The sequence below is a fragment of the Dermacentor albipictus genome, chromosome 8, assembly GCF_038994185.2.
Source record: "Dermacentor albipictus isolate Rhodes 1998 colony chromosome 8, USDA_Dalb.pri_finalv2, whole genome shotgun sequence".
Lineage (NCBI taxonomy): Eukaryota > Metazoa > Arthropoda > Arachnida > Ixodida > Ixodidae > Dermacentor > Dermacentor albipictus.
Genome location: NC_091828.1, coordinates 118,108,044 through 118,131,060, shown reverse-complemented (window position 1 = coordinate 118,131,060; position 23,017 = coordinate 118,108,044). Strand labels below are relative to the sequence as shown.

The following is a 23,017-nucleotide window of genomic DNA, read 5'->3' as shown; positions in this document are numbered from 1 at the left end:
GAAGACCGCCCGTAAAACACATAAAAGGGACCCGGCGACCACTCGCATGATTTCGTGGTTTGCGGTCTTTCTTTCAGGCTAAGGGAAAAATTATGTAGAACGTATTCAGGAACAAAAAGCAAGAGTGGAAGATCTCGAGGATATGGTCTAATATTATTCCATTCATAAGTTTGCTCTGTATATTATATTTGAGCAGTTGGACATTCAATAGCGAAAAATGTAATTAGTTGAAATGCTAATAGTGGTCGGACTTCTTGCAAGCGACTGCGAACAATATTGCCTACATTGCGTCCAGCTATAGGGTAGTCGCGGATTTAAATTTTGCCGAAATTTACATGCCGCACATGGTATTTACGCTGGCCACTTCTTGTCTGGCAATAAAGGTAAAATATTCAACTGCTCCCAGCTGCTATTTTCACCTGGGCTTGCAAACTTCGTTCTAGTAAAAGAAATGCAGCCACAGGTTCACAGGTTAAACCTACGCGCGCTCGATATCACTTCTTAAGAAAAATGCGACTAAAAAAAGTACTATCTTTAGAGCATTCGTTAGAAATAACTCAAACTGCACCATGCGCTGTAATATAGAAATATATTAACGACAATACAATAATGTTTTTTGTGTGTGAGAAAATAAAATGTAGTCAGAAATAAGCGCAGGTGACAACCGACAATACGCAGGCCTGTAAGGGAAGCTTGCGCTGTTCAGTGGCTTCGCATCGAGCCATTTCTCTGCTTCAGCCTAACAATGTGTAATGTTCCATTTTTACAAACTAGAGAAACGCGAACGGTAGCGTAGCTTCTATTGTGCATTATAAAGCAATTTACAAAGAAAACAGCTCCAATCATCCTAATAGAAAGTACGCGACATTGGGTATGGAATACATGGGAAACAAAGTTTGCATTATGAAGTATCTTTTTTTGCCTGTCCTATTGTTTTTCAAATTCCCCATATATGGTGCTACGCTAAAGCCACATTGAAGTTATTGCATCCGCAATGTCGAAGGTTTTTGGGATAAGTATTACCACTTTTTTTGGCATATTTGCTTTTGTTCTTTTCACAATGCTCGGAGCATGTGAGTCCTCGGATCTTCTTCCACATCACAATACTAAAATTGAGGGGAGGATGCTGAAATGGGTCAAGAGTCGCACTACTACCCGTCGAACAACTACAACAAAACGTAAGTCTTAGAAAAAAAGATGTCATATTTTTTAAACTTGTCAGATGCACGCACGAAAAAATGTTTGTACAATGAATATACTGCCATCGCGGCTTCTTTCTCCATAAGAATAACGCAGCCGCTGGGGCATTCGTTTCTTCGAGAATGTACACGACTGTTGGTCAGTAAATTTTATTCCAGTGAAAAGCGCACCACAAAGATCCACAGTGAAAAGCGGGCCAGAAAGATGCCCTGACTTTACTGGTTCGTTTTCACTGTAATAATAGTTATTAAATAATGTTCTCGCTGTAGATTGTAGTTGGTTATAATGACCTGTCTATGAGCAGAACATTGCCCTAGTGACGTGAATGCTGCGCGAAAAATTGTCGCATTTGGAGGCGCTTCTCACAATGTCTAAGAGTACAGCGAGCTTACGAAAGCGTTCAAAGATGATGCCAAGTGCACACAATAAGGACTCAAGTTGACTTTCGCTGCAGAACTTTCTTGAAAACTGTGCTAACATGGCGAAGAAACTGAAGAAATAAGAAGTGAGGAACAATGGAATAAAAATTACATTGGATGCTACATGAAATATGTTCGCTGGCGCTAAATATGCTTTCCTAGTCAGTTTACCAACACACCCAACAAATGGCAATGATGAAATAATAATTGGCGAAAGTGGTTCATAACTACGCAGCACTGCTGCTGCATATTTTCTGGAGTGGAAGCACGTTCATGAATTTACGCTCCTCAGGAAGAGGAAGATAGTGTAGGGGTTTTTGAAAGCATTTATTCAGCTGCATTACAAAGATGTTTGCAAAACTAAACAATAACTTGATAAAAGAATTACAATTAGTATGGGACGATGTCATTGCGTTCTTGATTGTGCATGCCACGCTACTGGATGTATGACGGCCGTAAAATAAGCCCTAATCAAAGGATTGATGGTATGGCAAAAAGTCAAACGCTATGACTGTATTGATTTGTAAACATGCTATTTAGTGCCCATGTAAATTCTAAAAATGGTAAGAAATTTAAATTTTCGTACATTATTTTTTATATACTGCATGTTCCGCTGCAAGAGATTGCACCAGCAAGTACATAAAATAATTCAAGCCAGACAAAGCACGACCGGAGGTTAAAATTTCTGTCAATATATCATAAACAGCAACACAAGCCAAACACAATCACAAAGCATAATAACTAGAATACATAGCTTACCAAAATATGAATATCACCGATTCAAGGGTCTCATTTCAGAGAACGCATAGAAATAATTTGATGGTAAATTGTTCACAAGCAGCTCTTGGATTGACGCGCAAACATCACTTCAAATTTCGGAATTTCAAGGCAAAAACAAAATTCGTTTTATAAAATTCTCAAAAAGCGAGGCCAGTCTGACAGTCTCATCATTCCTATGGATAAGATGGAAAAAGTCCTTTTACGCCATATGCTGAATTATTTTTATTGTGCTTGCTTGAATACCTTCTGTAACCTTACAATTAGAGTATCTATAAAAATGTTTGCGACTCTACTTTCGTTGTTAATATACTTTCATTTTTAGTCAGTGAATGATATGGTGTTTTTTCTGGCGATATTAACCTTACCTACTATAAAAGAGTAACATACGGACTTGTTGGTTTTCTTGCCACAGCTGTGGTTAAGTCATGGGTAATATGCACTTTGGCCACTTCGATGGCTTTCTCAATATTGGCATCAACACACAATCATTACAAAAGTCATCGCTGTTATTATGATATTTATGAGATTGTGCAATATATATTGTTTGTTTAAGGTCGAGAGAGGTTGATCTGAGGAGACAGAAGACAGTGGTCGGTGAAGCCAGGTAAGGCATATTATAGAAAACAAGGCTATGGCAGGCTCTAAATGCATGATTGATTGTGCTGGCTGCTCAAATACTTACTCTAGTGAAATTTTGTTAGCTCCCAATGCTAGTAATATATCTTGGTTTGCGAAACCTCGGTTTGAAGCAGTTATTACAATGGTCGACTTCCACACATAGAATCATTTGCTTCACCCAATATGCGCCGTCATTTAGCCATGAAGTGAGGCGAACAAACGTAGGCACAAGCGGTGACACGCACGAACATGATGGGACCTTTATTTAAAGTGCCAGTGGCGATTAAAGCTTCATAATACGGAAACAAGAAACTGAAATTGTTAAGTTTAACAGAAAACCTACCACGGCAAAATTTTCACAAGTAAAACTGCATGTCGCAGCAATTTAGCAAAGAAAAATACTTTGGGACATGCATAATTTATAGCTAAGGCAGAGCTTAGCATTCCAGCCTTAGAGCGTTTAGCGTGTGCTAATGAGAAGGTTTAGATGACCAATACAAAATGTATTGAACGCTGGGCGAACAAGCGATTAAGCGTGATGGTAATCAAGGAGTCCTGCTGGTAGAAAATTCTGAAATAAATGCATTCGCAACAAAGATAAGTGAGCAATGTTTATTTCCCTACTCGTACATCGCACGCTTCCCCTCAACACACACTGCGCTCAGAATGGTGCGCCTAGTTAACATTTATTTGCTCCTTTTTTATTCTGTCTTGCACTTATTTCATCCCTTTAAGCATGGATCTCACAAAGCTGTTTGATGACGCTTCGAGGAGAAGTGTCATCAAGTTTGGATTTCGAGTTTACTCTAGAAATGGAAGTGTGTGCTTGTATGAGCGGGATTTCTCTCTGGATTACATCAGTGTTATGAACACATCCCCAACGTCTGGCATAAGTGTTTCTTCACATGTGTTGAAAAATTTGCCTTCTTTTGTATAGTGAAAAATAGCTAAAGACGTGTATGCAAGTCCTTCAGGTATGCGAAATACCGCGCTGATTATTTCTCTGGCGTTTGTTTTGTGAACTTGAAGTTTTTGCATTGTGTTTCTAATGGCGTCATTTTGTGGCCTGCTCTCCAAAACAACTAACACCTTTAGTATCGGCTATTTGTGCTCCTAATGGACACTTACGAAAGATATCACCATCGCATGTATAAGTATGATTGTGTTAGAATGTCGTTATAAGATACATCCGCGGAAAACACTTAAGAAAGACATGATCAAATAGTGAGATCAGATTGGGTACCGAAGGATAAGCCGGTAGAGGCGTCTAGGCATTTAGAACATATACTCGTCAGTTGCTTCGAAAAATTCATAATTATTGTAATTTATTGTTAAAGACGCGTGCGAAAAAAAGAAATACTTCATTGAATAGTTGTGCTTCTGGAGGTGAGGTAGAGCATAATCAGTTAAAAATTGCACAGTGTCACAGTTAGCCAAATGCTACATAGGAAAACAATCAAGTTGATGACTCGTATAAACATTTCGGTTCTCTAGATGTATGTGGTATATAGTTTGTTCAAATTAATGGATTCCAAAATAAGGATATATAATTTCTTTGGCACCAACTGCGTTGTAAGTACTTCGTATTCGAAGGGCTGTAAAAGCATGCGTGCCTGTACGAAGAGGATTTCTGCAACTACTAGAACTCTTTAGAGATATGTGTATTGTACGCAACTTGTCGCCATTATCAACGAAAATATAACTGTTTTTTGATGTATTTGGTGCGTACGTGCTTTCTAGGCAGACGCAATCTCGGCCACATTTTCCCTCAGAAAGACGCGGAGAATTATTTAAAATGGTAAGCCAGCTTTCAAAATTACTAAAAATAATAAAAACACAATTTTTAATGCCGTGGCTATAGAATTTCATTCCGTGAATTTTGTAAGTGGTTGATAGAACGAAAAGTTACGTTACTTGTCGTAAGTAACCGCACGGGTGCGTTGGAGCTTAGCAAGAATATTTAAACAAAAAAAGGGGAATCAGCAAATGCGGCCGACCTTGTTACGTAAAAAGAATCAATTTATCAATGTTCGACGTAATGAGCATTCAAAAAATATTGTTCTGATTAATGCCACATATGATAAAAGAAGCGATAACCAGAGTAACTTGGATAACAGATCAAGAATAATAAATAGATCGTATATACGGCAAATGCTAATACTTATAGCACATCTTTAGTTTATTTGCCGTAACCTTCTAGTAATTATTAACTTTATTTTGTTTTTCCTATTCCTTAATGCCAGTAACCTAATATTTCAACATGTCTTCCAGGTACCTTCACAGAATGCAGGAATGTGTTGTCCTTGTTCTAATCAATGCGGGTTGGAACATGACGAAGAATATCAGAAGAATTAAAGATAACAGAAGAATTTAAAAATGCGCATCCATTATTTAGCAAGATATTGTCAATGACCCGCCGTGGTTGCTCAGTGGCTGTGTTGTTGGGCTGCTGAGCACGAGGTCGCGAGATCGAATCTCGGCCACGACGGCCGCATTTCGATGGGGGCGATATTGCTGTCTCATTACCAACACATTGATAAACTGCTTGTTACTGCTGCTGTATCAACTATAGTGGCAATGGCATTTATAAAAAAGACATAAGATATCCGTTCTATGTGGTAAAATGATATGTAAAGTGCGAATGCAACGAATTTTTCCTGGAAGCTGTTGTCAATAATTATCTCTGTTCTTGCTGATATGCTGCTGATGTGTTCATTTCTTGGTGCATTGCTGTTGCTGTTTATGCTTTGTTTGTCTTGATCCTTTTTTTTGTGATGCATGGATTCTTAGCCTACCAGAGAAGATACCATTTTGAGCTTATATAAATCTTGCTGTCGTTGACTTGGTAGAATACCTGCATTGTAATCCACTCCCCTTAACTTGCTGTACAAGTGTGACAGTATTCGTGATTAAATAAAGGAATCTTCCACAGAGCGCAAGAAAACGTATAAAAAATTTGGTAGAACATGATCCATGTTATGGCATTTACATGCATGTGCAAAATTAACGTTTTCTGCGCTTTCGCGGGCCTATTACGGTCGGATATCTTGCGCATAAAACTGCCACATAGCCTGCATATGAACAACATCTGCATGTGCTTCCTTTGAATAGATCTGTCATCATGTTGTTCTTAAAGGAGCATATATCCGTTACCCGCGCATGTATCGTTTCACTGATATCTAATTAGCGCTAATTTGTAGTTCACGAAGAATGAAACATACACCATACACTCAGAATTGCGTCGAACTTGAGGAAAAAATTTTGTGCGTACCCACACACCGAAACCAAGATATTTGCCAACCTTCCTTAAAAAGCAAAAGAAAAAAAATGTTGACAAAGTTATATGTGGGATTTCACGTACAAAAGCGTAAAAAACAGCCATGATGGTCAGGGTAACTTGCAAACGTATATTATAGCAAAAGCAACCTATGACCCAGTCCCTTTATTATGCTTACGCGTTACGTAATACCCGGCCCTTACTTTCAGCTAACATAAAGACGGTGCCTATTTTAGATCACCGCGGACCCCAATCGATCGTTTTAAATACATGAAAAGAAAGCTCATGGTCAATAATTATTTGTAAGGCCCCTGATTACTGCAAAACCTTAAAATTTCTGCGCTGAATAAACTTCCCATATGTGCCTGCCTTCAAATACACTGAAAATTTGCTCAACACAGTGTTCCTGAGGGACATCAAGAAAAGTAGCTGAAAGTTGCTGCGTGACGCTTTTAAACACTTTTTTAAGAATATTTTTGCAATTCCTGCAATGGTCGACACGCATTTAGCTTCGTATACTGGCTTGGTTTAGAGCTCCGCCAATACTTCCTAACCTTGATTTTGGTGGCAATTGTATTTATACTAGGCTCCTTAATAAATTTGCGCTGTTAGTCGTTGAGCAATCGAATACGTATTTTATTGCATGGAATGTACTCAGCTGAAATACCACGAAAATTGCCTACATTTAGCGCATAATGCGCCGCCTATTTTCACCAAATATAGACATTGTGACTTTTAGAGTTGCATCGGAACATTAAGGAACATAGCTAAGAATGCACACTTAAGACTTTCAAATGGCGGCAGAGGAAATGTTTTACAAAAGCGGCATTTGATGCAAATTCATTTCACTTCACACAGAAGGGTTTTTTAGCGTTGCTCCTATGCAATTAATTTCTCCTAGGGAGGCTATTCAGAGCGATGGAACGAAGAATGCTAGCATAACGTTAAGAGTCAGAAAAATGAGTGGTTTTGATCAGAGAGCAAATGGGTATAGCCGATGTTCTAACTGACATGAAGAGAAATAAAATAAAGTTGGGCAGGTCATGTAGTCCGTACGTTAGACAACCGGTGGACCATCAGGGTGACAGAATAGGTACCAAGAGATGGGAAGCGCACTTGAGTACAGCAGCAAAGTAGGTGGGGCGATGAAATGCCGAAGTTTGCCTGCGCCAACTGTAATCCGGCTGGCGCAGGACAGGGAGAGGCCTTCGTCCTGCAGTGGACATATAATAGGCTTCTGCTGATGGTGATGATGATGATGAGCACCACGCGCAAAATTAAATCACAAATGGTTCAGCAAGCACAAAAAAGCACATCAATACACACTTTTGGAGTTACGACTCCCATATCAGTGCACAACCTCTTTTGGTAATGAAGACACACGAAACGGCAATATGATTACGCGGCGCACCATACTCGGTAACTCAGGAATAATTTTGTCAACCTGTGGTTCCTAAGTGCATCCTAGGTGGTGCACACGCGTTCTTCCATGTCACTCCAACATAATGTGGCTGCCTTAGCCGGGAGTTGATCACGAGGCTGAGGGCTTAGCACGGCAAAGAAAAAGGCACGTGATAAAGGCCAGTTCGTCAAGAAGAGAACTCTATATGTTGCTTTCGTGGCCGACCTGTGAACTCACCTTCACAGGTCGGGCACGTTCACTCTTGAGTTGACTTACACTTGCTCAAAGCGAGCCATCAAGGTTAGCCCAGTAAGCCCGGCTTAGTGCAACTTGATCGCGTTCGCGTCTGAGTGAGTTCAGCTGAGCGGAATTCCCGTGAGTCTCAATGTAAGAGAATTTCGCTGAGTAGAAGTTTCACGAGTTCAAGTTCGAGTCGACCCTAGTCAAGAGCCATAACTCGTGAGTGAGTCAGATACTTTCGTTTGTTATCATGACTATTTTCATCAGTATGAGAGGCCAAGGACAAAGCGCACAGCGCGTAACCTGTCTTTCAAACTCAAATTAGGTGCAGCGAAATTTGAGTACCTTGAACCGCAGTGGAGAAGATAACGTTGTTGGCAACTGAGAAGAGAAAACGGGATCGCTAAACAAGGCAGGATGACACAGGTGCCTTGATTGTTTCGCGATACCTCTCTTGCTTCTCAGTCAACGATAAACATGCCCAAGAACACGTTTTTCTTTGTTTATTTCTTTAATATATAGCTCACAAGAAGTTCTCGGTGATAAAAAAAGGCAAACGACGCCGATGTCAAACACTAATACCACGGTAATCTCGATATATTTAGTGATGCGTGGGTAAGTTCGAGGTTACGTTTGTGCGTAGGTGCATGTGGGCGTAAATATCAGGAAGGGAAGAGCTTGCAATTGCTTAGGCAATCAGAGAATTAGTTAGTCACTTTTTTGTACTTTTTCTGCTGTTTATTAGCAGTAGCATCATCATCATCATCAGCCTGGCGATGCCCACTGCAGGGCAAAGGCGTCGTCCATGTCTACCATACTTTTCCAACTACCCCGGTCATGTGCTAATTGTGGCCATGTTGTCGCTGCAAACTTCTTAATCTCATCCGCCCACCTAATTTGCAGCCGCCCCCTGCTACGCTTCCCTTTTCGTGGAATTCAGTCCGTAACCCTTAATGACCATCGGTTATCTTCCCTCCTCATTACATACGCTGCCCATGTCCATTTATTTTTCTTGATTTCAGCTAAGATGTCATTAACTCGTGTTTGTTCCCGCACCCAATCTGCTCTTTTGTTATCCCTTAACGTTACATCCATCATTCTTCTTTCCATAGCTCGTTGCGTCGTCCTCAATTTAAGTAGAACCCTTTTCGTAAGCCTCCAGGTTTCTGCTTCGTACGTGAGTACTTGTAAGGCACAGCTGTTATACACTTTTCTCTTGAGTGATAATGGGAACCTGCTAATGGGAACGAATGGGCTAGCTATGTACAGCTTCGCTGTAATTAAATACATATACGGCTTCCCTGATTGGAGAAGCAACGTCGACCGATAGTGAGGCAATTTTATTATTCGTTCGGAAGACGTTTCTCGCAAATGGAGATTCACAGCTCTGAGTCGCTATAGTACGTCTGGTTTCCCTAACAATATCAAAGTGCTTTCGAAAATTCATACATGACCAGTTACTATGTAATCTCCTTAGGTGCTCCCAAGTTGAAGGTTGAGTGTTTTCCATGACGGCATCTCTTTGCCTGTCAAAGTGGAACGCTGCATGTTGGTGCCGGGCAAAAGCACGAAAAAATTATTTTGAGAGGTACAGCGCCTCCATGAGTACAGCGCCTCCACATTGCCTACGCTAAATTGGAACACTGACAAGCAGTAGCTATGATTAGATTGTTCACGTGGGAAAAACAATTACAGCGACGTTTCCCTTTATGATCGTGGGTGACGCGGACGCGTATGGATGCTGTAGCGCACATGTTGCTGTCGGACCTCGGTGTCCTAAACGGCTTCACTGTCCGCATCGCAGATGCTAGTGAACACAGGGCTCGTGCGGCCGCGCCGTACGCAGCAGCCACCGAAGTTGAAAGCCACCTTGTAAAGATTCGCTTACTAGCTAAATTAACTAGCATGGTGTCGCTGCAAATGGTGTCAACGCGATGTTAACCCAGCGCATCTGCATCGCCAACAAAAGCTGTAGCTACTTGCAGAGGAGGTCAACGCTGCGTGGCTCGGTGTAGCTTCGTCCTCCGGGGCGCTTCACCCAGTTTTTCCGTTCCCTTTCTCAACGTTACCTACAATTTCCTCTAGGTAGCGCTACTTGTTCAAGTGCTCTAAGGTCCCTCTGTAATAACGTAGTGACATCTGCCGCGCGCGCCACCTAGGAAGTTCTTGTAGCAGACAGCGCCCAAACTAAACCGCGGTGCGGCGGCATTCGTGAGGTGAAAAACATTCTGCACATGCGCGGAAATAAAACCTACTGGTGCCTGACTGTTGTGAAATATGAAAGAAGGACCCGAACTGCTAAATCTACTCCTTCAATTTCAAATGAGCGCTGAAAGAAAAACGCCCAAGAGAGCGGAATGAGTGCTTGATCGCCTCGATTCCGCATGTTTACCTTTCGTTCGTTTGCGCTCAGTCACCGCGCGAGCCTTCGTGATTGTTTGCGCTTAATCCCGTTTCCTCTGTGAATTACTTTGTTTGTAAGTGTGCTGCGTACACATAGCGGCTACTCTGAGCGAATAATTCGTATAAAAAAGGCTGACAGTTGCTTGGACCGAGAAACATTCGACATAACGTCGCTAAAACGTGCGACCCTCACAGCAACTAAACAACATTCTGTGAGTGGATGTGTGGAAATGAGTGCGCCAACAGTCTTCTTGCCGCTGAGTGTGTCTGTAGTGTAGCGATTACACGACGAGTGTTGTGTTTTGTGCCTCAGTGCTACAAGCCAGCGCAACTGTCGTGACATTCTCAAGCGGCGGTATGGATCATGTCAGCGAGTCTCCTCGATCATGTTCTGGCTGCCAGCGCGATCTAATCTCGCGGCACACCAACATCGAGCGTAGTGTGTGCGCGTGTCTGAATGCGGTTGACTGTTCTTGTGAACCGTGCGACGTCGCCACGCAAACTTGAATCATTACGCACATTGTTGTGTTGATGCTTTTTCGCCTCCGTGCACCACTAAAACCTCGTAAGAATTAGAGGGCCCTTGTACAAAACGCACGTGGATTGGCCTAGCTATTACTGCGCTGTGTTTTGCTGGCGATCCGTGTATCGCTTCTGACGTTTTTCTTATGTTAATTTGAAGTTGTATGTTTTTAATCAGTAAAATGGCATAGCCGATTACTGAAACATCTTCGAGTGTAAGGAAAACTTGGAAGGAATGACCTCGCAGGTGTATGTAAGGTACTTCGATATATTGTATTATACTTCATTATTGGATAACCAGAAGCAGTGGCTATGCAGTATTTGTTTTTAATAGCAGAGTAATGCAGGCACTTAGGAATATATCTATTCACATATGCAAATCACAACATACGATTAGGATATGCAGAGTTGGAAATTACTTTTTGGACATATTGTAATGTGCAGTTAACAACGCGAGCGCAAACACAGGAAAGTGTAAAAATAAAATTCGCTGCTGAAATTTGTGATTTTTTGTTGCACGCAACGCAATGCGGATATTTGTCAGCGAGTTAATGCGCTTCTGCCCTACTATTTATTTGCATGCCAGGTCATATATACTGCACATGCTAAGTCAACAAGCTCATAATGCACTAAAATCAATAATCTCCAAAACTGACGGAGGCGCCTGTGCTGACGGAGGCGCCTGACGGAGGCGTCAACACAGCCACTCGGCAAAGCTGATTTTACTTCTGAATAAAGCCACTCGACACTTAGTTCTAAGCCTGTCTAAAGGTGTACAACTTGCCTCCGCTAAACCGAGATCCCAACAACACAAATCGAAGCGTTTACTTTTAGAAGCGAGATTAGAGTGCCTTAGAACGGGTACCTATAAAGCGAAGTGCTACAAGGAAGAAGAAGCTTGTTACGGGGATAAAGCGCACAATACGATGGAAGATGTTTTATTAGAACTACAACACGTATACCCAACTATAATTTCTGGCTCAGATTATCTTCTCAAATTTATTTGTTTGAATAATAACTGTGCCAAAGTTAATATGTTCTGAAGAGAGAATAGTAAAACAACGACAACCACTCCACTCTGTGAAGCTGGAATGGCAGCGAAAGCTGACGACAGTCAAAGCTCTATAACAAAAAGCACAAAGTGCTTCCGCTTCTATTCCATTGTCACATTTTTGGCGCTGCGAGTCTGGCGTCGTTGCTCGTTCGGAGGTGCCCGGGCTCGCGATTTCGTTTTCGTTCAGCATCACTGGAACTTTTCTCGTCGGTGGTCGTTTCGCACCGATGCCGTTCACATTCTTGTTACTGTCCCCTCCGGAGCTTCTCGCACGCATGTTGTTCTTCGGACGTAGAAACACTAGGTGTGCGCCCCAACGATAACACAGATGTTTTTAGCACAGATACCCTTCCAATTTTTATACTGCGATAACCTTGACGCCATGCTATTGTTCACGGCGAGCGCTCTAATTCGTTATGCATTTTCACATCTGCGCCGCTGCACTGCACCCGTAATGGCTTATTAGAACTCGATAAGTCCGTTTCTATTTCTGGACTCCAGAGAGAACAACCAAACATTAGGCATATGCAGCTTTCGCTGTAAAAGAATCCAGGGACTGCTAAGCACTTATGATTTGTGGATGCAAAAGCGTTACTGTCAAACTGAACGCCACCGAGCAGACCTTCGACTCATGTACGACTTGTGGGCAAGCAAGTGCATTGTGACGCTTTGCCAACGCTTCCTGCCAGATAGCAGAAGGACGGTACATCTCGATGCGTGATACCATGCTACCTTGCCTGACTGCCATAAAATCTACTGGGTATCCTCCTTAGCCACTGTGATTTTGACGTCACCACTTTCGTAACGTCGGGCTTGCAACGTAAATTTCGGTCCATGTAGCATGACGCAATAAAGCGGACGGCACATACCTACCATCTAGAAAGTGCTGGTGTAGCGAAGTAGCTAAGACACTTGGCTTCTGAGCGTGGGATAAGAGGTTCAAAAATCACTACCGCTAACGTTTTCCTTTAAGAAAATATTGTAGAGTTTAATATAATTATTCGTTCATAGCGATTACTGCCACGCAGAACGCAGGGGAGAGCTTACGCGGACATGGAACGTGCGGAGAGTGCAGGCATCCAAGAGGGACGTAGCGTCGCTGCAATGCCAATAGGATAATAGGTGCCGTTTTAGTTTGCCCAAAAGATGACGCCAAGTTTTTTGCTCAATGTGCATTCAGTGCTTTCGTATCAAAAGGTGATTAGAAGTTTGGTGGCGACAAAGTAGGACGAGCACGGAGAATGAAGCAGTACAAAAACCAAAGTTCGTAGTAGACGTTCAGAAAGCTTGGTGTTGGGAATTATTTCTCAGTCATTTTCTTTAATATAGGCAACAATCCCCCCGCCATAAAGGGGACTGGCGTAGTACCTACCCAACCACTCATCCAGTGAAGTGCGAGGTATTGGGCTCGAACGCATGATGAGCAAACGAAACCGCAGGTTGCGGCAGCCACCCTCAACAAGAGAGGTATAAAGGGGTTCGCAAGGTGATCTTTGCTTTAAAAACGAGCTGTCACGAACTCCCATCTAGCGATGACCGCGCATGCCTGAAACGGAAGTAGCCACCAAATCTGCGGTAAGTAAGTAAGACAAAACTTTTAGGCGTGGCCTTGGTGGCTCAGGCTCTCTTGCCACCCCGACTCACCTCTAGGTAGCTTAAGCCCGCCGTAGAGACGCGTGCACACTGAAAGCCACGCTGCAGTGAAATAACAACCTAACACTACTATTCTACTGTAAATAAAAGAAATCCTTGTGTGTCAAGAAATCTTTGTGTCACCTGGGGGAGCGAGCGAGAGGGGTTCTTCTTGAGGTGTACAATGCATCTTGGAGAAATGGCACGCTACCAACAACCTGGAAGACAAGTCGCCTTGTTCCACTGCTGAAGCCTGGCAAGTCGCCGTTGGAGCTCTCCTCATATCGCCCGATCGCGTTGGCGAGCTGTGTGGGCAAAGTAATGGAGAGGATGATCCTAGGACACCTGGAGTGGTACTTGGAGTACCACAACACCTACCCAGATGCCATGGCGGGCTTCCGACGCGGTCGTTCATCGATCGATAACGTCGTCGACCTGGTCACCTACATTCAACATGAGAAACGCCGTAAGCGTCTCTGCGTATCCTTATTCCTCGACGTTAAAGGGGCGTATGACAACGTTACGCATGAAGCCATCCTCTCTGCTCTCGCAGAGGTAGGAGTGGGTGGTCGGATGTTTCAATGGATACGGAGCTATCTATCCATGCGATCCTTCTTTGTAAGCACCGAGGAAGGCCATACTTCTCTACATTATAGCTACCGCGGCGTCCCCCAGGGCGGTGCACTTAGCCCCGTGTTATTTAATCTAACACTAATTGCTCTCCTTGAGCACGTGCCAGCCACAGTCAGGCTATCAATGTACGCGGATGACATCTGCATATGGACATCTGCAGTAACACGCCTACAGCTGCGAGCGAGAATTCAGAAAGCCGCGACACAAACTGCTGTCTACCTCCGTAATCGAGGCCTGGAAATTTCCTCCGAGAAATGCGCACTAGTGCCATTTACGCGCAAACCCATGGCAAACTACAGTGTAACGATAAATGGCCAAGTAATACGACGGGTCCGATCGTACAAGTTTCTAGGTGTCATAATCGACAGGGACTTGTCATGGAGCCCACACATATCTTACGTGAAAAAACGGTTGACAGGCATTTGCCACCTGTTCAAATTTTTCGCTGGCAAGACCTGGGGAATGTCGCCTAGTGCCATGTTACAACTGTACAGGGTGCTTTTTCTGGGATTTCTGCGATACAGCTTGCCAGCAATAAACAACACAGGCAAAACGAATCTACGCACTATACAAAGTCTTCAGGGTCAAGTGCTCCGAATCTGTCTAGGCCTGCCTCAGAGTGCTTCAACAGTGGCTGCGATAGCAATCGCTAGAGACCACCTTGTCAAGACCCACATTGAAATTGAAGTACTCAGGACCCATATAAGGCATCTAGCCAGAACTCCTCGTCACCATTTAGCCTCTCTACCAGCGGACAGGCCACACACATATTACAGCCAAACGATAACTGCATATGATGAATCATTGCCAGCTTGTTTCACTCCGGCTGCGAGACCTTCGATCCCTCCATGGTGCCTCGCTCAGCCGAAAATCAACCTCGCAATACCTGGTATCTCGAAAAAAGCTGATCTGTCATCACCAGCCCTTAGACAGCTCACGCTACTATATTTGTACGAGAACTACCGTGACTCTACGCATATTTACACTGACGGATCTGTCCTTCCAAGCAGCTCCGCGGCGGCAATCGTCATACCAGCGAAAGCTACAACAATCAAATTTAAGACGACCCACCCGACAACATCGACAGCAGCAGAGCTCGCAGCGCTCTTTACTGCTCTTCATCACATTGGTGATGAACCGCCACACAAATGGACAATATTCTGTGACTCGAAGGCGGCACTGCAGTCTCTACTGTCACCTTTACGACGCGGACCGCACGAACAACTAATATTCCATATTACAGAGACATTACACCATATAAGTGATGCAGGCCACGACATAACCTTTCAGTGGCTTCCAAGTCACTGCGGGATTGTCGGCAATGAACGGGCGGATCACGCTGCCCGCTCAGCCCATACTGAGGAGCGCCAGGTCCCCATTCCTCTTTCTAGAACTGACGCTGCACGGAAGCTCCGCCTACTTGCTCGGCAGTGCACCGCGTCGCAATGGAATGAGCCACATTTAAGAAATCCGCGACTGCACTCACTTGATCCAACATTAAGTCTTCGAGCGCCATCACAGCTTCGCCGTAGAGACGCCTCGCTTTTATATCGACTTTGGTTGGGCGTTGCCTTTACTAAAGCCTATGCCTTCCGCATAGGGATGACCGACACCCCAACCTGTGACCACTGCGGCCATGAAGAATCAATTGGCCATATTTTGTGCACCTGCCCGCAGTACAGTCCACAGAGGGCATGCCTCAGCCAGGAACTAGACCAACTGGACGACCAACCGCTATCCGAAAAAAGAATTCTGCAACATCGAAAGGACCTACCGTCACAAAGAAGGCCGTGCAAGCGCTTTTGCGCTTCTTGCGATCTACCGGCCTGTGTGAACGACTTTAACTGGAACGCCTTTTGTGTGTGTGTCTCCATGTGTGCGCGTTTTTTTTTGCGTTTCCCTCTCTGTCATCTTTCTAACCCCTATCCCCCATCCCCAGTGTAGGGTAGCAAACCGGAGACTCATATCTGGTTAACCTCCCTGCCTTTCCTCTTCATTCTCTCTCTCTCCGGCCAGAGATTCGAGAGGCAATGTGCCGCAACAGTGAAGCCGTTTCCTTATTAGTTAGAAAGGTGTTTCCGGAAATTGTACGCTGATGGCCTTGAATGAAGCTAGTACGTCTGATCTGCCTACCAGCTTGGTAGTGCTTTTGAAAAAAAAAATCAGATTCATGACCAGTTTCTGTCTAATCTCTTCATGATATGCCAAGTGGAAGGTCGAGTGCTTTCAGAGGGCCTCTTCTCGCATCTCAAAAACCGAACGCAGCAAGCAGGCGCCATGCCGTAGCATGAGTCTTTTAACCATGAGTCCAACTTCTTACACTTTGCCTACGCTGAATAGCTGCGTTTACAAGCAGTAGCATTAAGCTATTGGTTCTTTACGTGGTAGGTTGTGTAGCATACGAACCTCGCACACCACCTTGTGTGTAAAAGAGATTGATGTTCTAATCATTTCGAATTGATGAAGAGTAGTGCAGAAGATGTAATAAGTCCTTGCAGACCTACTGGAATTGAGCGTATGACAGCCACTCTGAAGGCCAGCGTTCTAAAACATCCACCACGATGTCACTTTGCAAAAACTGCCGTCTGGGAAAAATAGAACTTGCTGTCAGAAAGATTTCATGGGCTAGGCGACATGTGGTTATAATTCTGATCATCTATCGCATTATGAATGCTGCCTTTTGTATTAACGTGCATTGCTAACTTGACCTACATTTGTTCCAAACAACGGCGTCATCTAAAACGCTGTCCCTTTGTTGCAGTGAGAATTGTGAATGTTTCAAGGTTAACTGTTGTGTCAAATTTTTTTATTTCCTCGGAATTTCACTTGGGCGAGATGGAGGAAGCTGTTGCATTGTTAAAAATTGTGACGCAACCTGTAACTGTAAAAGCAGTGCAAGTGCAAGTTCGAAAAGGTGCACCGCTAAAAGAAGCAATTTTCACAAAGGTTTATATTTCGTCATTTTGATAACGTCCGACTATTGTGTGCAATATAGCGCTTGCGTCGATAGGACGCGGAATTCCTGTTCATCCACTCTTACTTTAGCACCTTGAATACAATGTTACATGCATATAATTTTATGACGAAAACTCAAGGATTCTCTGAAATAGCTCATGTAGCTAAGTGCATAGGTCTCCATGTCGCAGAGAGTAGGTTAAGAGCAAGATGGGATGAGAAAGAATATACAATGGCGATGAGCGCTCTCTATATTCAAGTTGAACTTACTGCTTCACGGTTTGTGTTAGTAATAGAGGCTCATAGACTTCTCAAGGAATTCAACCTCTCAAAATCTTCGACCGCATTTATTTGAAACTGCAACAAGCTGTCTTAAGAATTCTGCGACTTGCATAGGCACAGCATGTGAACTATTAGAAGTGTTTCCCACAAAAGAAAAAAAAAGTGGTACATGTGTTAGCCAGGCTTCTGTTGTTTTGTACATCGCGGAGCTCACTTTCTTTAGATCTACAAAATGATCTTGCTAGCTCTGATAATCGTCATTCGTAGTGGCGGGTGCGCTTGTGTGTTGAGAACAATATATATGCTCTATCTCGCTGTTTTTCGACTAAAGTTGTTAGTAGCACCTGTGACGTGTATCTACTCCTCTTGTCTGTAATGGTACCTTCACAGCGCATTAGGTCGGTAAAAAAACACCAACTATCCGGACAACAATTCCAGCTTACAGTAATGTCTGGATTTGAAAGACTTATTAATTTGATATGACAAATGCATGAAAGTGTTTATTATATAGAAAACTGATGAAGTTTTCGATACGTGTGTCGAAGAAGACAAAAAAGGCAGGCATTTTTCCCCAGCTAATTGCCTAGCGAAAGTGTTTTGTGTAGTTCGTTTATAGCTGTTTAATTGAAATTCTTGGGTTCTTATTCTCGAAAGAGCTCCGTTTTCAATTCAACAATTTTTTTTGAACTCCTGCTCGGCCCGTGGTTCAGCTGACCGCATTTCTGAAGTGCGGCTATGAAAACCACGTAACATATGTATGGCGTGACGTCATATAGTCGTTATGGCATTACAGATGTTCAGAAGCACACCTTCGAGACAGCATGATGAGGACATGATGCAAAATGAATCATTTCATCGGGCACGTACGTCGAATAAATAGCCTCAGAGCACTGGTTCAATGCGGTGTCGTGTGCAAAAAGCCATGGAGCTGAAAATGTCGAAATTGACAGTGCGGACTTTAAAATACTTGGGCTTCACTTCTTCAGTCAGCTTAAGGTGCAATAAAGCTCAACGAGCGGTCTAATCATGGCACCCCGCGAGAGGCTACGCGACAAGCAGTTGTAGAGGATAGCTGCAATGAATATAGGCAATAGAGGGCAGTGTTTGCTTTGTTGATAAAAGGGCTGAAGTGAGCACTCGTACTAATGTGCGCATGTCTAGCGGTGATACTAAGGAGGACCGGCTTTGTGCTGCACAAGGTTTACCAACGGATAGTAGCCACATGGGCATTGCGCATATTGAAGTGCTGCAATAGCTCATTAAAAGGTGATGTCTGCCTGGGCGACTAACGAGGAGGGGTCAGGAGTGAGCACGCGCGTACGTATGTGTGGTGTGTCGAAGGTTCGCGTGGTCTGAATATTTGAATGCTAAAAAATTACTGAAATTAGTGAGACGCCATGGCCACGACACCAGCAAGTAGTGTTCCCAAAGTATCATTCGTAGAATGGAAGCGATGTACGTAATTCTTGCCGAAATTACAGACACAGGCGCTCTCTTACTTGTCGCTATACTACGTCAATATATATGCAAAACAACGAAAGGAAGAATTGAGCTTGTCCTACTTGTTGTCGAATATTGGTCAATAGCAGCGCCTAAAGCAATATTGCATAATGATTATTTTTAGTTATTCATAATACCCTTAGAGTCTCTCAATCGAGCGTGATACATCTGGGTGGGAGAGGGGGGGTTGAGCACAGTGCTTACGTCCGTTTCTTCTGTCCGTCCACAGCCTGCTGGTCTGCTATTCTTTACATGGTGTAAAGATTACACTTTTAGGATAATTCGTTAGAGATGAGTGCTTTGCCGACTCTTAAAATGGACGAACTGTGGCCTGTTAGTAACCATTCAGCATTACGCTGGCACAAAAGCAAAGAATATGCTTTCCCGTGAATTAGCATAACTGTTTAGTAAAGCAGGGGACAGGGCTAGCTGGTTCCCAGTGAATATTGCGTTGCATTTACTATTACACTGACCGCAGAACTAAGGAAGGAAATTATATCAACAATAAAAATAGGCCATACGTGACACAAGTAGGTGCAGTTTTCGTTTTATATGTTCTTTTTTCACTTATGTGAGCGTACAACGAAGAGCAATACAATCCTGAATAGCACATCTCCATCCAGCACAGGGAAATTTTACCGAGTGGCACTTTTCCTCTCGCACATTGACGTCATTTATGCTCTACAGCTATATAAGCTGTCTTTGTTCTGAGAAATGCAGTATACTTAAATGCAATAAAATGATCACAAAAGAACATTTGGATTTACATAAAGAAGAGCTAAAGTTACACAACTTCCTCTTTGTGCATTGTGATGTTATAAATATATAAAGGCATGACACAGAGAAGCTAAGCTCATCTCCCTCTACACAGCCTTACGATGACCAAGGCATACAGCGTGAATTTTTTTCTGGCTCTTTTGACACTTGTCTTCATTCTGTGCAAAATCAGCGAATCTGGTGGGGTTTCTGTTCTTGCCAAACACCATAAAGTATTTATTGAGGCAAGGGTGTTTGTATTCCGTCCCCCAACCACCACTCGTCGACCTCCTTCTACGACAACACGTCGCCCAGATGGGCTCGGTAAGCAAAAGCTCTTTTCTTTTTTACAAAAAAATTTAATTCCTTCTGTGGCCGCCATGTCGCATGTGTGAATGTGGTGCGAAGTCGCAATACGTACATGATTTAAACAGCAGTGTGCTTTGATTTCCTCCTTACAAAATTAGGAGTTCGAAATTGCTGCCTAATTTTGTTATTCAAACATCCTGGACTTATTTCACTTCTTGTCTCGCTCTTCACCACTAGAGTAAGAAGTGCAGGCAGTATATCGGTAAGCGTTAAGCACGCAAATAAATAGCAGAACTGAATGGAGCACTGATTGATTTTCACACTTTTTTCTTCTTACCCTGTATTTGATTTGGTTTTGCCAGCAGCTTTCAAGCTTAAATTTTCTTTCTTGTGTAAAGACACTGCTCGATTTCTTTATGGCTCTTTAAAATGTGCAGTGCTATTGTTTATGACTCCTAAAGCCATTGTGTTACTGCAATGAGTAACACATATTACATTTGGCACTATTCTAGCTTTCGTTTTGCTTATTAGGTGATGAGCAAGTGGCAAAATTGGCTGCCTATGCCAATCATTAGCAAAAATATCCAGGGACTTAGGACATTACGCAACGAGGGAGAAGAATTTAAAGTAGGGAAAAAGAAAGACGAAGAAAAGGTAGCACAAAATAGCGAACATTAATACCTATGGCAGCTTAGCCTCCTATTGGATATAAAACGCGTTGCATGAGTGGCTTGCCGTGATTAAATCACAATCGAGCGTTACCAAAGCAGCCTCGGCCTGGAATGTCAGGGCACCAACTAGGAAAACACATCGAAGAATAAATAACGCCAAAAATTATGAAAGTTGTCACAGCAATGCATAAAGTAATATAGTGAACGTGTTCAAAAGCAATAACCTTTGAATGAGGTCGCATAAAATCGCTATCGTTGAGAACGTGCCGAAGACATCTGGGATATTGTTTTTTTAATGTCTAGAGAAGATGAGGAATGGTGGACTTTGTCTGGAGTTAAAGGGTGCATATTCACTCTGTTACAGCGGCTCTTCTGGGCGGTCGTATTGGCAATGCTCAATTAGCACATGTTGAAGGTTGAAGGTTGAAGGTTGAAGGTTTATTTCCGCAACTGGTGTTGCGAGGACAGCCAGGGAAAAAGCTGTATAGACAGCTTGAGAGGTCCTGGCTTCCTCTTACAGTGCAGCATTGACGGCGGCGGAGTACAACAAACAAAACGTGAGGAGAAAAACAAAAAAAGCAAAAAAAACACGTACGTTTGGTACAGAGAATGAGACATGCACGTTCAGTACGCACTACATTGTACTTGTACAGTACAAAACTACACGAACATTTGGGGCAATTCTTTCAGAGAAATATTATATAAATCAATATTCTCGTAGCAGTACAAATGATTCAGAAGTGTCGGTAAGGTATGCTGCAACATTTGTTTGCCATAGTTTGTGCGGCATTTCTTAACATTCCAAGGTTCTGTTGTGCGGGTATCATACACAGTTCTGCTCTGCTCTAACCCAGCAAGTCTAAGCAAGGAGTCATCATTTTTCATCATGGCGAGTTTATATTTATAGCACAGTCTGTAGTTATACATGGACTTCATCTGTATAATGTTGTGTTGATGGAAAAGGCCTGCAGTGTGGAAGAAATACGGCACTTTACATGCAATGCGTATAATACGTTTTTGTAAGACAGATGTAAGATGTAAGATGTAAGATTTTTAACAGACACATCCGGTGTGTTAGAGAGGATCTAAGCAACAAAGGATCTCTTCTTGCACTCTGCAAGCTGTATTCCTCGTGGGCTTCTAAGCGAAGTCGATGTGCGAACGTATGAAAGGTGTGATGAATCCGTTGGCATGTGATGAATCCGTTGTTGTATGCAAAATAATTAAAAGGACAATGCTATTCGTGTTTTTTAACGATGGCTGTCTGTTTTGCCAATAACAGAATTACGTAGTTTCGACCTATTACACTTTTCATGCAGGTCGTCGTATCACTGGATATAAACCAGGATAACCCATGCTTTCACGCAATACATGGTCGCGTGAGCCATCAGAAATGCCACTGCACATTACTGGCCTGTACGCCGTCGTGCAAAATAAGGATTCTTCATGTGGTTGATCAGACATATAGCGAACTCTGAATAAACGTGTTTCCTCTCTACGCATCAAGGAGTCGAGGTTTTTTGGTACCTTGATGCCTCTGTCTCGTATTCTATTCCTTATGTTTGATGTCAGCCCCAATCTGTTTATTGTTGAATTGGTGGAAACAGTAAAGTATTAGCTCATTCAAAACGGGGTATGTAAAAGGTAACATAAGAAATGAGCTGATGCTTTTAGGAGAGCTGATTATTTCAGTGTAAACAAACATAGGGCCAATGACCAAGGCAGCTACATTCTGATGTTAAACTTCAGATATGTTAATATCTGATGTTAACTTCGATATAGATGCGCGTTGCAGAAACCAAGGTGGCCGAAATTACTAGGGCATCCTGCACCTATGGTCGGCGTTAGTCAGATGTTGATTTTGTCATGTAGATCCCGAGAATATGGATATTTTGCGTGTTTCCAAATCCCCAAAAGGATACCTGTCTTGCATGCAGCAAAAATAAAATCTACCTTAGCCTACTAGGGCAGACATAAGCAGCTAAATCACCATTTTTGCGAATTATATTACTGTAAATGACGACACTAGGCGGGGCGGAAAAAGTGAGGCTTGCGAGCTTAAACTTAGGAGGCTGCGTAAGTAATTTTTATTGCCCATGTATTAGCCATAAGTATAAATCAATGCACTGACAATGGTGCCTGTAAAATGTAAACCTGATTTATTTAGCCCAAAACCCATGAATGACAAACGAACGTCACAAGTCACAAGAAGCTGCGTCATGCTTCCAAACCAAGTGTCGAAACTTTCAGCTACCAGTCCAGTGGTGCACCACCAGGGAGGTGCAGCGCCAGGTGCGCCCCCTGGAAGGCGGCGCACCTAGAGGTCACCACCTTCCAGGACAAAGCTGAAAAAGACTTAAGGGT

At 43.0% G+C, this 23,017-nt stretch overlaps 2 long non-coding RNA genes across 2 annotated transcripts; both read left to right on the top strand.

Moving 5' to 3' along the window:
• Positions 1-950: 950 nt before the first annotated feature.
• LOC135910280 (uncharacterized) lies at positions 951-6,022 on the top strand. Its single transcript, XR_010566987.2, has 4 exons — positions 951-1,178; positions 2,953-3,003; positions 4,758-4,815; positions 5,289-6,022. It is a non-coding gene; the product is annotated as an uncharacterized lncRNA (long non-coding RNA).
• A 13,763-nt stretch (positions 6,023-19,785) lies between these two features.
• LOC135910281 (uncharacterized) lies at positions 19,786-22,159 on the top strand. The gene is made up of 2 exons (XR_010566988.2): positions 19,786-19,997; positions 21,973-22,159. It is a non-coding gene; the product is annotated as an uncharacterized lncRNA (long non-coding RNA).
• The last annotated feature ends 858 nt before the right edge of the window (positions 22,160-23,017 follow it).